The 13,031-nt window shown below is 40.2% G+C and overlaps 1 protein-coding gene across 1 annotated transcript in view; it reads right to left on the bottom strand.

The window, feature by feature from the left end:
- Window positions 1-7,347, bottom strand: part of lzts2a (leucine zipper, putative tumor suppressor 2a) — a 52,482-nt gene extending 45,135 nt beyond the window's left edge. The window contains exon 1 of the mRNA XM_077614064.1: window positions 7,071-7,347. The gene's annotated coding sequence lies outside the window, so the exon portion shown is untranslated. The remainder of the gene's footprint in view (window positions 1-7,070) is intronic.
- Between the last annotated feature and the right edge of the window lie 5,684 nt (window positions 7,348-13,031).

Here is a 13,031-nt window from a genome sequence, read left to right as displayed (position 1 = left end):
GGGGGACTTTTTCCACGGCAACATGCTCGTGACATAACAAACAAATTTAAATGAACTTGGATTACGTTGCAGACACTCAAAAATTAATATAATCTAACCTTACACTAAACTTAATTCTAATTTTGTTTTAAATTGTTATACCTTTCTTCTCCCGGGTTGGCTCTATTTGCCCCGCCTCCACCCTGACTTTCAGATGCAACCTATCGAGGGTTGTTTACTTTTGTCTTCCCTTCAAAAAATTCCCGAAATGATGCAGACAAATGTCCTCACAATAGGATAACGCACCACCACTTGCCAACTTGCCTGGGAAGTAGTACTCCTCTCGTATTAGCAAACAAGCTCCGCCATTCGCACTGACTAACGGGAAAAAGAAACACTGAAAAAAATGCAACGCTCCGCCCAGTGCTCGGAGACATTACACGAGGGAGTTGCGAGCAGAAAGACATTCCCTATGATGTTCTTATGAGCAGCCTCTCGCGTCCGCTGTCTGCTCGTATATCAAAATTTGTCTCGTATCTCAAGATAAATATTTGCTCGAAATTTTACTCATATCTCAAATTGCTCGTATGTCGGGGCACTCGTATGTCGAGGTATTACTGCAGCAGAATTCACTAATTCGCAATAAGTGAAGGCACGATAATCGAGGGATTACTGCACACTGGTTATTTGTTGTTTTCCTTCACTGATAATTACACATGAATATCCCCATTCTGTTATCTGTGGATCACGGAGAGTGATATGATCTGACTACACACCCGGTCTCCAATCTTCTAAGAGTCTTTATCTGGGCACAGTTTACTACCATGAAAAAATAATCCCAATCTTCAAGGACTCCATCTGGAATTTGAAACTCACGGTTGCTGGACTAATCACAGTTGCTATAAAAGTCAATTCCAACGAATCCAAAGAAGGAAAAGGACACTCAACAATACCATGCCTAACCTAACTTTATCACTGGGTGAAATGTGAATTAACACTTCATAAACTGTCTAAGACAACGGCCAAATTGTCTGGGATGTCATCCAGAGTATGCCGGGATATCATGGGAACAGAAGGGGGAGGAGGTCTTGCTCAAGAGGGTAACGGGAGTTATGTTGTGAATACCACAGTTGGGATAGAATCTCAAAATTTTCCCAGGAAAACACATGTCAGCCATTAAGAAGGGATAAATGAACCCAACTTTTTTTCAGTGAAGGAAACCATGATCTAAACAAAAGCCTTCACGGGCCCCCCTTCTTCCTTGACGCCTGGATTCAACAGGACAAGACCGCTGCAGTTTACCCAGCTGAGCCAGGAAGAGGGGTGGGGGGCTATGATGGGGAGTGTCCTGCATGAAATTTGCTATGGGGTCATCTGACAGACGCATCCTCTTAAGTGCACACAATTTTGCCGAGAAAATTATCGAAAAATGACATGAAAACAATAGGAGTGCGAACAGATCTACGACTGTTCACGTCAACTTTGAAGGAGAAACATCCTGATGAGGTTCATTGTGCTGAATCAACTCTTTTTTTTTAATGGAAAGCAGATTCTATGCCAAAAACAAAGAGGAAAAGTTATGAAAAAATCTTTGTGTAATAAAAATTGTATGTCTTTGGAATTCTGGCCATGAAAGAAAACGACTGGATACACATTTTAGACCAGAAGTACAAGATAGAGTCTTCAATGTAACAAAATACCTTTTACATCTTTGTGAGCATGAACAAACATGACTGAAACATGAACATTTTATTCCAGAAATGGGTTACTGCCAGCTGCGTTTATGTCTCTTCATATATTTTTCGCTCGGCCGACCACCTGTGAGGATACCGGTCTATGAAATAACCAGATGGAGGTATGACTGAATATTTTTGAATGCCAAGCCAAAGAAGCAGGATACAATTCTGACCAGTAAATCACAGGATCTCAAATGAACAAAAACATCTGGATCTTCCAGTTGGGCCGCTATACCTGGCTCAATTCCTCTTATTCATCAACCTTGTCTTCACAGTGTGTGTGGACCACTGTTGCAGCACAGGTCATAAAATATCCCAGTTTTAATATTTTCAGATGATAAATTACAAGTTGTTCCATCCCTATACTTGCTGCTGTGTAGCGTAAAAAAAAGAGATCCAATGTCAGGCAGTCTTTTTTTTTTCCTCTCTCGCCCACTTGTGCTTCTTATGTTTGAGGTCCAAATCATAAAATGTGCTCCTGTTTTTGATTGATCATGATAATGACAATGAAAGGAAAGAATGATGGACACAATTTCACACAGCAGCGTAAGAATAAACAGTTACGCATTGTTGCGGTAGTTTGCAGGTTTGCATTATTTAGTCTTTTATCGTTTTTAAACTAGAAAATATTTTCTGTTACAGGATTTTCTTGCATGTAAAATTTGGAGGTGACTCCTATTACATGATAAAACCTTTATCTGACCGATGTCTAATTTTAACTGTAATTGTGGGATTGCCATGCTTTTTGGATATTGCTTCTAAAAATACCAATAAAGAGCAGATCAACCCCTGTTAAACACCAAACAAAGAAAAAAATGCCATGTCAGAGGCAAGTGATGGCCAACTGTGTGGAATATTGAATAATTTTTTTAGATTTGATCTTTTAATATCTTAAAGAAGCACTACTACATATTTCCCTGGTAGAGTTTGGCAAATACCCAAGAACTCTCCAAATAAACTCCTCAGCTGGATCGCTTCAAGCGGTTTATTTTCACTCTCATTTCAAGTTAACTGGTAAACTGGGATGAAACAAAAGAAGAAAAGGCAAACATATACATTAAAACCAACATAATACCACCAAACAGTGTGCCATGAGAAATGAGGAGTCAACGACAGATAGTGTTGTACAGCCACACCATTAAGATACAGCTGTAGCTATGTTTCTTTGTTTTTTTGTTTTTATGTATAAAAGGAGACCTAAAACCTGCCTTTGTCTGCCAGATGGCGATAATCTACCTTCTTTTACAAAAGCCAGCCCTCTCCAAAATAGCCTTCGGAAAAGTTTATAGGGTAGTTGTGGTAAAAATTGAAAAAAGTTGCTCCAGCGAAATGAGCACTATTCCTGCTCAAGAAGAATGGAATCAATTGTTTGGTGAATCTGATGATGAACAATCAGACTTTGAATTTTTTTAAAAATATTATGATGATGAATTAGACCAGGGGTGTCAGACTCGGGTTGGTTCGCGGGCCGCGTTAACGTCAACTCGATTTCATGTGGGCCGGACCATTTTAGATATAATATTTAGATTTTTTTTATAAATGGATTAAAAGAACTGGATTAAAAGCCCTGAATATTCAGTTTTTTATAGATCTAAAACAATGTTTATTTTAGATTTTTTTATATATATTTTTAGATTTTACAAAATGATTTTTGAACTAAAAACACAGAAAAAAAATGATTAAAAAATTACAATTATTGATTTAAAAGGGGGAAAATCAGGAAATGTCATATACATCTATACTCTTCATTGTAATTTGATCCTAAAACAGAAAGTCAGCTCTTATGGTTTATTTTCCCGGGCTACACAAAATGATGCGGCGGGCCAGATTTGGCCCCCGGGCCGCTACTTTGACACATGTGAATTAGACTTTAAGGATTTAAAATTGTAAATTCCATTTGAGAATTGCGTTCATATTGGTAGTAGTTTGTTTTACCAAGTTTCCCAACCATATGTTGTGAATAAATGTTTTGTCAAGGCGACATGTGTTCAGCAATTGCCAGTTACCAGTAGCGATGCAATCCTAGGTGAGCTGAGAAAAACTGAAGAAAAAAATTATATACCAGTTTTTGTCACAAATTATGGGTGCGCGTTATACTCAAATAAATACACCAGTTCTAATAAGACCTTATCGAGCGAAACAACAATGTAAATCAGAACAGCATATGGTGAGAATGGCGGCTTAGACTTTTGAGAGCAGAACAAGCCCATAAAAGCAGGAAAGGTCACCCCAAAAGCAGGCGGCTACAAATGACAGCTTACAGCTGTTGTATTAGTGTATGTGCACGCTTGCGTGTGCGCGCAGGGCAAGAGAGGCTTTCTCTAAAATGTTCTGACAGCTGTCCACCATGACGTGATATTCTGTACATGACAGCTGGGGGGACTTTAAAGCACAACTGGAACTCGCTGTTGAACATATCAAGTAAAACAACAGTGGCCTAATGGAGACAATGAACCACGTTGTGATGTCACATGAAGCCTACACACACAAACATTATTTTGCATGCAACTTTCCTGCCATTTGGCAGAAAGAGCACAAACTAAGCCCAGTTTGAGGTGGAGTTTCATGTTCATGTTCTATATTACATCATGAAAACAGGGTCATGGGGGGAAATAATTTACTCAACAGAATCAGGCAACCTGGCCTAATTATACATTGATTTTAGAGATACATTTAGCCACCATATTGTAAATGTCAACTGAATTGAGATGAACAGGAGGAGTAGATCATTTGGTGTCATTTTTCCAGAAAGTTTACATGAAATTTTCTTGGGAAGTGAATTCATGTCCAATGATCATTTGATGCCAGCCTTCCTACTTCAAATGGATTGGACATTCATTGCAGTCAATGGCACACGAACGTCAACAAATTGATTGGACGTCTATTGCTGCTGACCCTGATTTCGATGACCGCCTCTGAGGAGCAACCACAAATTTGTGCTCTTGTCTGGACCTATTGTATCCCATAATTACCTACTTCATCTCCCCTTTCCAACCTGCCTGCGCTCTGGTGACAAGCCAAGGATGATCGAGCGTTTCGTGATGGTGAGAAGGAATGATACATTCCCGCAGAAGGGCAATGTAACCAGTTTATGCCGTTTTTCTACGTGGATTTGTCAATATGTGACAATTAGCGCTTTCATTCATTTTCACATTTTCAGAACTACTTATCCCTACAAAGGTCGCAGGGGGTGCTGGAGCCTAACCCAGCTAACTATGCCCAGCTAATCGCAGGGCACAAGAAGACAGACAACTAACCATTCACGCTCACACTTACAATGTTAAACCAGGCTACCATGGATGTATTTGGGATATTGAGGGGGAGAGGGGGGACTGGAGTACCCGAAGAAAACCCACGCAAGCCTGGTGAAAATATACAATCTGCACACAGTGAGGACCCACTTGGGATCGAGCCTTCGACCAAAGAACTGTGAGGCCGCCGCGCTAACCACTTTTCCAAGCAGGCCACCAATTCTGAATTATTTAACAATATTTTGGGGGATTAATCGAGTAGCTGGTTTATATAATAATCACAACATAATATTCATGTCTACTCACTATTTTAGCTGTGAATGTGCTTTGGAAGCAAAAACTATGCACTGAAAGAAGTTAGACTGGAACTAATGTGATTATGTAACTATCATTATTTCACTAAAAAAAACTATGTTCTTCCATAACAGTAGAAATCAGAGAATAAATACCCCAACTGTTAAAAGACTCAAAGAAGATGATTTGGTACATTTTAGTTAAGTAAACAATGTCTCTAAATGATTAGTCGATGAGCAAAGTAGTTGCAGATTGATTTGGTAATTGGATAATTGTCATGTATCCCTCCGATACGCAATAATCACGGCAGCATCAGTCACTATGTAGTTGGACTGGACAATCTAACAAAAAAAATGTAAAAAAAAATCGCAATTAATCATGATTAATTCACTTTTAACTCAATTTCAAAATGTATTCAACCTACTATTTAAAAAAAAAAAACTATGAGAAAAATCCTGCACTGACAACTATCTTATCCTACTTTATTAACCAAACCAACAAATAGTGCAAATGAAGGTCTCCAAAATTTATTTTGACTCTTCTACACTAGAAGGAAAGATATTAACTTCCTGACCAATCACAATGAAGATGAGCAGAGAATCGGCGCATGGGATTATTTATGATCCAATCAGACCTTGGCGGGCTTGCATCCCAACTTCATGGTAATCCATATATTAAAGTAAACCAGGATCGTAAAAAGCAAACGGTGCTTTCCGGTATCTTTGGTGACCTTCGACCTATTCATTAGGGCTTCTGGCTTTTACAAGAACGGAAAACAGCTGGGTGGGTCAGAAGTCACCGTCACAATGTGGGTGTATGACAACAGCTGCACGTAGCAATGTGGGTAACAGTGTCTGGTTACGCACACTGAGCGCTTAATTAAAAACACAGCACATCAGTCACATTAATGACAACCCACTCAGATAAATTTGAGTATTTCTCCACTTTCCTAATTCAGATGTTTTGTGTTAGTGGCATTGTGAGACAGACAGACATCCAAACAATTTGATCTTGGAGGGCTGGCAGCAAACACTAGATGCCAGATCACTCAGTTCAAATGGATTAGACGTCTATTAATGGCAAGTCTCTTCTGTCAAAACATGGTTGTACAGGTGAGAGATGGTGACATCAGGAAAAAATATATTGCAGGTACATACTTGCAACCAAAATCTGGCAGACGATCCAACAGGCAACAAAACACTTTCAGTGCGATAGACCTGTGATGGCGAACAAGTTAGACACAAAGAGCCAAAACATTTAAACTGTGGGAGTCAAAGCAACGTCAGAACAACATTAAAAAATAGTATTTTTAATGGGCTCTGATGAACTTAATATTAATAGAATAAAAATAAGAGTAACATGAAACGAGCCAAAGAGCCACAGTATATACAAAATATGATAAGAAGATTTTGACTGGGAGCCACATGCGGCTCGAGAGCCACGTGTTCGCCACCCCTGCAATAGACGATGTTAGACGTCCAACTATGTGGCTGTTTTCATCCTGCTGTGAATTTAACTTAGTTTTGAATTTGAACTGGGACCCTCCTTGCTCAAATGGATTGGACGCCCATCACCGTCAAAGGAAGCCAATGAGTCATATGCAAACGTCAGGACAGTGCCAAAGATTCTTTTGGCTCTCCAACCACTCACACCTGGGCAATCGTCAAATCAACACACGTGATTGTGATTAACTCAAAGTAAGATTTTCATCTGATTTAACATTAAACATCTTTCTTTCCAAAACACATGGACATCCATTAGCGTTAAATGAAGCACAAGTTAACACCGAGTTAGCAAACAACTGGCTCACCTTAAACATGATGTCTTGAAGCAGACGGTCAATAATATTCCACAGCGAGCGCCTTGTTTTATCCGAGTGGAACTTTCGTGACACGCGCGCGTTCAAAATGTAGCTTTTCCCCCCGATTTCCTAGCGAGTTGTACCGATCTGGCGTGCCGCCATTAACATGTCTTCCCCGCTGGCTTATCTCCTCCGTGCTTGGGAAAAAAGCTCCGTCAAAAATGGTCCAGTTCCTCGGTGTGCGAACACCCGGGGAGTCCTCTCAACACTCACAGGATGAGGGGGGCGGGTTCACTTACTTCTAGCTAACTCGGCAGTAATCCCTCAGAGAGCCGCCAGGGGGCACGTCACTAAATCACATCAACTAAAACCGCCAAAAACCACAGAAGAAGACAAAGCACCCTGCTTTATCCGATATAAAACATATAACTGTTTTTCTACATTCTAGTTACGTTTTTATGTGTTATTTTAAAATAAAATTGCGTTAATGCCTGATTGGGACATGGAAAAGCGTAGCTATTTTCTTTTTTGCGAGATTCTGTATGGAAATTGTTGGATAGGATCTTCATATCATACGGAAGCTTATTGAAATCACCTTAAAATACTTTTAAAAATAGCCCTGGCCGTTTTTCAAATTAATTCATTTTTGCGGTTCTCATCTCATCTCATTTTTTTATCCTCACTAGGGTCGCGGGGGGTGCTGGAGCCTATCCCAGCTGACTTTGGGCCAGAGGCGGGGGACACCCTGAATTGGTGGCCAGCCAATCACAGGGCACAAGGAGACAAAAACAACCATTCACACTCACACTCACACTCATACCTTGGGGCAATTTAGAGTGTCCAATCAGCCTGCCCTGCATGTCTTTGGAACGTGGGAGGAAACCAGAGTACCCGGAGAAAACCCACATAGGCCCGGGGAGAACATGCAAACTCCACACAGTTGGACCAGCCTGAATTTGAACCCAGGTTTCCCACTCTGAGGCCGACACGCTAACTACTCGTGCCACCGGGCCACCACAACCATCGTCAATGAGTTAATTTAAAAGCCCAAAGGAAGAAAAAAATGGATAACAATATTTATAGTCTATCCTTTTTTGTTATCAATATTTGGAATATGGTTGTGCTTCTAAACTGATTATACTTATAAGATACCAGTTTGGTGGAGAGCTGTCATCTTAAATATGGCATCAAAATACCACAATGCAGTTTTAGTTATGGTGTATTCTGTTTTACACCAAACAATTTGTATAAAATTCTAAATTTTCAATTTCATGTTGAAAACAGTGTAAAAAAACCGTAAAATCTGTTCTAGTATTGATTGAAATGTTGATTTTTTTAAACTTTCCAACGAGGGTTTAGTCAATGATTAATAACATTATATATACATATGATAATGTCTGAGAACAGTGAGTATTTGTCACCATTTTGCGTATTTCTCTACTTATACCCACTTCAAGCTATGATTCTAATGAATAATTGCTGCCAAACCTCCTAGTTCAAGTGCTTTGGACACGTCTAGTCCATCCCCAATTCAAAAGGATTGGATTTTTTTCATCCCCAGCGCCAGCCAATGAGTTTTGATCAGAGCATCACCTTGATGGCTACCATGTTGAGAACACTGAACTCTCAGTGAACATTTTGATTTCCGAGGACGTGATTGACAGACGTCTCTCGAGTGACTCCTCTCATCCCCTGCCTTCAAGTCTCGCCCATTTGATCCTTCACCATCCGTCAGTCAGTCACCGGCTCCCTCGGAGCGAGCCGTTCCCCTTTAAATTTTATTCGCGCTTGATTTCCAGCCCGCCAAGGCTAATATGATTTCCAGCTGAAATGAGAAACGTGCAAATATGCCGCATCCCCACTGGGCCACCGCTTAAAGTCAATTTCACCGCGTTGCGTTGGGTGTAACGATGTTTTTCCGTCTTGAGCTGAAGAGTATTTCAAAAAGTGGGGTGGCGTGAAAAAAATATTTCTTAAGCCTTTTCAGCATGAAGCCACAGAATATTCCGAATCTTTAAATGGAAAAATGATGGAAAGAATGACATGACATAAAGATTAGTTGGGGGAAATAAAAAAATAAAAACAAGGTGAGATTAAAATTTACTACATTAAAAGAGTATTTATAACAACACAATAATTATTCGATATTACAATATTAGTCCTAATATCATGAAACAGTCCTAATTTTGTGGACATAAAAAAGTCACAATGTTGTGTTGCATTAATTTAGCAAGATATTCCAACGTCATGAAACTAAAGTTGTTTATGTAATCACATGAAAACATAGTAGTGAGGTAAAAAGTTATAATTTTCATGCAAAATCTTTGAATAATGAAAGAAAAGATCAAACTTCATTGTCACAAAGAAAACTTCCCTCAAAGGTAGTTAAATTCTGTATCATGTGTTATTAAAGCAAAAAATGAAACCCCTTTGTTTAAGTTGCGTAAAGGTAGGGCATTTTCTTTCCTTTTAGAATAGTTTCATTTAAACTGCACTTTTCATCGGAACTTTAATGGCACTCGAAAATACTTTATAAAATTCTCTGCTAAACAGAAGAATACACTCGCAGCCTTTGTTCCCAATTCCCTTTGCCACATGTCTACGAAGGCCGGAGAAGCAGATCATATGACTCACTCTGCGTCCCCCACCTCGAGGGTCTTTATCCCGCGTCAGACACCTGACCGAGGCCTGACCCTCTACTTTGGTGTGATTCATAAATACCAAACAAACACCACGCGCTGCCAAGGGGACGACCACTTTAAATGAACCACAAACAACACGATGGCCGCTTCTGGCTTTTTAGTGACGAAGCAAGGTGGGCAGAGATGATCGAGCTCTTGCACTCCCACGTCAGAATGGAAAATTTGGACATTGCAAGCCAACAGAACTCTCCGTGCAAATATTTCAACTGCAAATTTATAACATTTTAATTCAATATCTTTTCCTAAATCCAGTCAAAACATTTGCTTTTGTTAACGGATTAATATGTAAGATTATTCCACTTACTTTAAGTATATATGTATACTACTTTTTGTTCTGACTAAGCCCTAAGCCCATTTAAAATGGCTTTTCACCTCAATCAAGAAAAGAAAATATTAATTCATTTTCCAAACCGCTTATCCTCGTAGGGGTTGCAGGGGTGCTGAGACTGAGCTGAAGCCTTGGCCTTTGGGGTCTGAATTTTCAAAAATACCAGAACAAACTGGCAGACTGGAGGATGAGTGGTTCGTGTGTCGGCCTCAGAGTGGGAGTCCTTGTCAGGAGCAGCTCGTTTGTCCCTCCTGGCTTGCCGTTGGGTACGAGCACCTGCGAGTGATTCACGATGACGTCCTGATGTGTGTATTTAAGCACCACAGAAGTGGTAGTCATTGTCGGATCGTCCTGCGTGATACAGCATACATCGCAGCAAAGGTACTGTTCGCCATGCTCCGGTTTTGTTTCGTTTTGGGATGTACAAGTCCTTGTTATTTTGTAAGGCGTTTTGAGTCATTAAAGTTACTATCATGAGCACAGTTCGTCTCGTCCCCTCCTGCTTCACTGCTACTGGGTCCAAATCCCTCCGATCGCGCCACGAAGTGGCCTGCGTGGGTTTCCTACCTCATTGACGATGGTTGTGGTGGCCCGGTGGCGCGAGGGGTTAGCGTGTTGGCCTCAGAGTGGGAAACCTGGGTTCAAATTCAGGCTGGTCCAACTATGTGGAGTTTGCATGTTCTCCCCGGGCCTATGTGGGTTTTCTCCGGGTACTCTGGTTTCCTCCCACATTCCGAAAACATGCACGGTAGGCTAATTGGACACTCTAAATTGCCCCTAGGTCTGAGTGTGGGCATGAGTAGTTGTTTGTCTCCTTGTGCCCTGCGATTGGCTGGCCACTGAATCAGGGTGTCCACCGACTCTGGGCGAAATTCAGCTGGGATAGGCTCCAGCACCCCCCGTGACCCTAATGAGGATAAAGCGATTCAGAAAATAAATGAATGAATGAAGCAGAACTAACTTCTCCACTAGTTAATGCCATCAAGTCTGTGAATGCTCTCGAACGACAGCGCAAAGCTGTTGTTTTGCACCTTTACAAAAAACAAATACAGCAATTAGGGACACATGGGGTCGCAGGGAGTTGATTTGCATATTTCCATAATGGTTCGATGCGCCGGCTGCAGCGTAGCATGAAAGGCTTGATACCCTTTCAGATGGCAACTCATTCAATATTGAGCATCTTGTGTACAAGTAAGCTTCTCATCTCATCACTGTCGAGGTGGATCTACGTGATGGCTCACTCGTTCTAACATCAGGAAATTATTATTTCATATCTGCTCATTAGGAAAAAAAAAACGGAAGATATTCACCCGCCACCACTTTGATTATGATCTTTACTTACTGGCTATCCAGATGCTCTTCATACATTTTAATAAGTTTTGCCATGCACGTCACATGCCCCCCATCAAGTTTAGGAGAGAAATATTCATCTGCCACGGTGGTGGTGAACGTCCAATGAAATCCATTTGAACTTTAAATAGATTGGACGCCCGTTGACGTCAAGGGCAACCAGTCATCTGTGAGACAACAGAAGGTACTTGATCTGGTTGCTGCGTGTACGATAATATGAAATAGCTGCATTTCTGTCTGCCGTCACCTATTGATGCCTTAGTTCTCAAATCAGAGCAAGTCAAGAACATGTCAGACAGAGTTATGAATAATGCAGTGAGGGGAAATGAATATGAATGAATAGAAGCAGCGTCTGCTCAAGTGGAGAATACAGCAAATTAAGTAACGGGGACATTACCGTTGACGTGTGAATGGCCCCTGAGACAATGACATTAACTTTTAATGAAAAAAGCTGTTTTTTGAATGAATAATTTCATGATTTTCAATTGAATGGTGAGATTTTTTTAATTTTATGAGCCTAAAACAAATGTGGGTGCATGAGTGGTTGGCGCGTCGGGCTACAGTTCTGGGGTCCTGAGTTCGAATCCAGATACTCCACCTGTGTGGAGTTTGGATGTTCTCCCCCGCGTGGGTTTTCTCCAGGTACTCTGGTTTCCTCCCATATTCCAAAAAAACATGCATAATTACAAAAAATAATACAAAATTCCTAGTGTTTTCTTTTAGATATGTTACATAAAACTTATATTAAGAAGAAATTAATAAAAATATAATAATACTACCAAGATGAGGAAAAAAAAGAGCATTTGGATTTTTAAAAAAAAAATAAATTCATCTACTGTCAAAATAGTTGATTATTTGCTAAGCAATTAGTTGTCAATTAGTCAATTATTCCTGGCTGCTTTAACGCAATAATGGGTCAAATCACGAGGTGTCAACACCCACGTGAGGTAAACTTTAATCCAGATAAACTTTGGATGGGAGCCGCCTCCACTAACTCAATTATTACACGAACACAAACTTTTGGAGAGACTTTGCTGACCTCCAGTGGACAACCACGAAACTGCAACTGCTGTAATGTACACGACCGCTTGATGTCACTACATACACACGACAGCCTAAAAATGTAGCACACAAAATAAACAAACTTCCAGGACCCTAGTGAGGAGAAAGCTGTTAAAAAAGTCTCTGGCAACTTCCTCTTTGACAAAATTTGCATACAAGGCCATTTGTAAAGCACCACATCCTGAAAACTAGGTCAACATTTTGTCACATTTAGCTCCAAACTATGTATAAAATGTGATGTTAAAATTGTAGTCACCTTTTTTTCTTCCTCCACTTTAACAACAATTAGTATTCAGCAAAAGACATATTTCTCTCCTTATTATGAAATAAATGTTTAAATGTGCAATCTGTAAATGAGGACAAAAAAAGTGACTAAAATTTTCAGTGAATATCAAATCCAATAGAACTGGCATATATCCCATTGACAGCAATAGTCATCCAATATATTTTGATTGGGAATTAAACCAGCACCCCAAGTCAAAAATGGCTTGGACATCTATCACTTTCAAGGCCAGCCAACGGGTTTAT

Source organism: Stigmatopora argus, chromosome 11, assembly GCF_051989625.1.
Source record: "Stigmatopora argus isolate UIUO_Sarg chromosome 11, RoL_Sarg_1.0, whole genome shotgun sequence".
In the NCBI taxonomy this organism is placed as follows: Eukaryota; Metazoa; Chordata; class Actinopteri; order Syngnathiformes; family Syngnathidae; genus Stigmatopora; species Stigmatopora argus.
The sequence above is the reverse complement of the archived record's forward strand: the minus strand, read 5'-3'. Positions and strand labels throughout refer to the sequence as shown.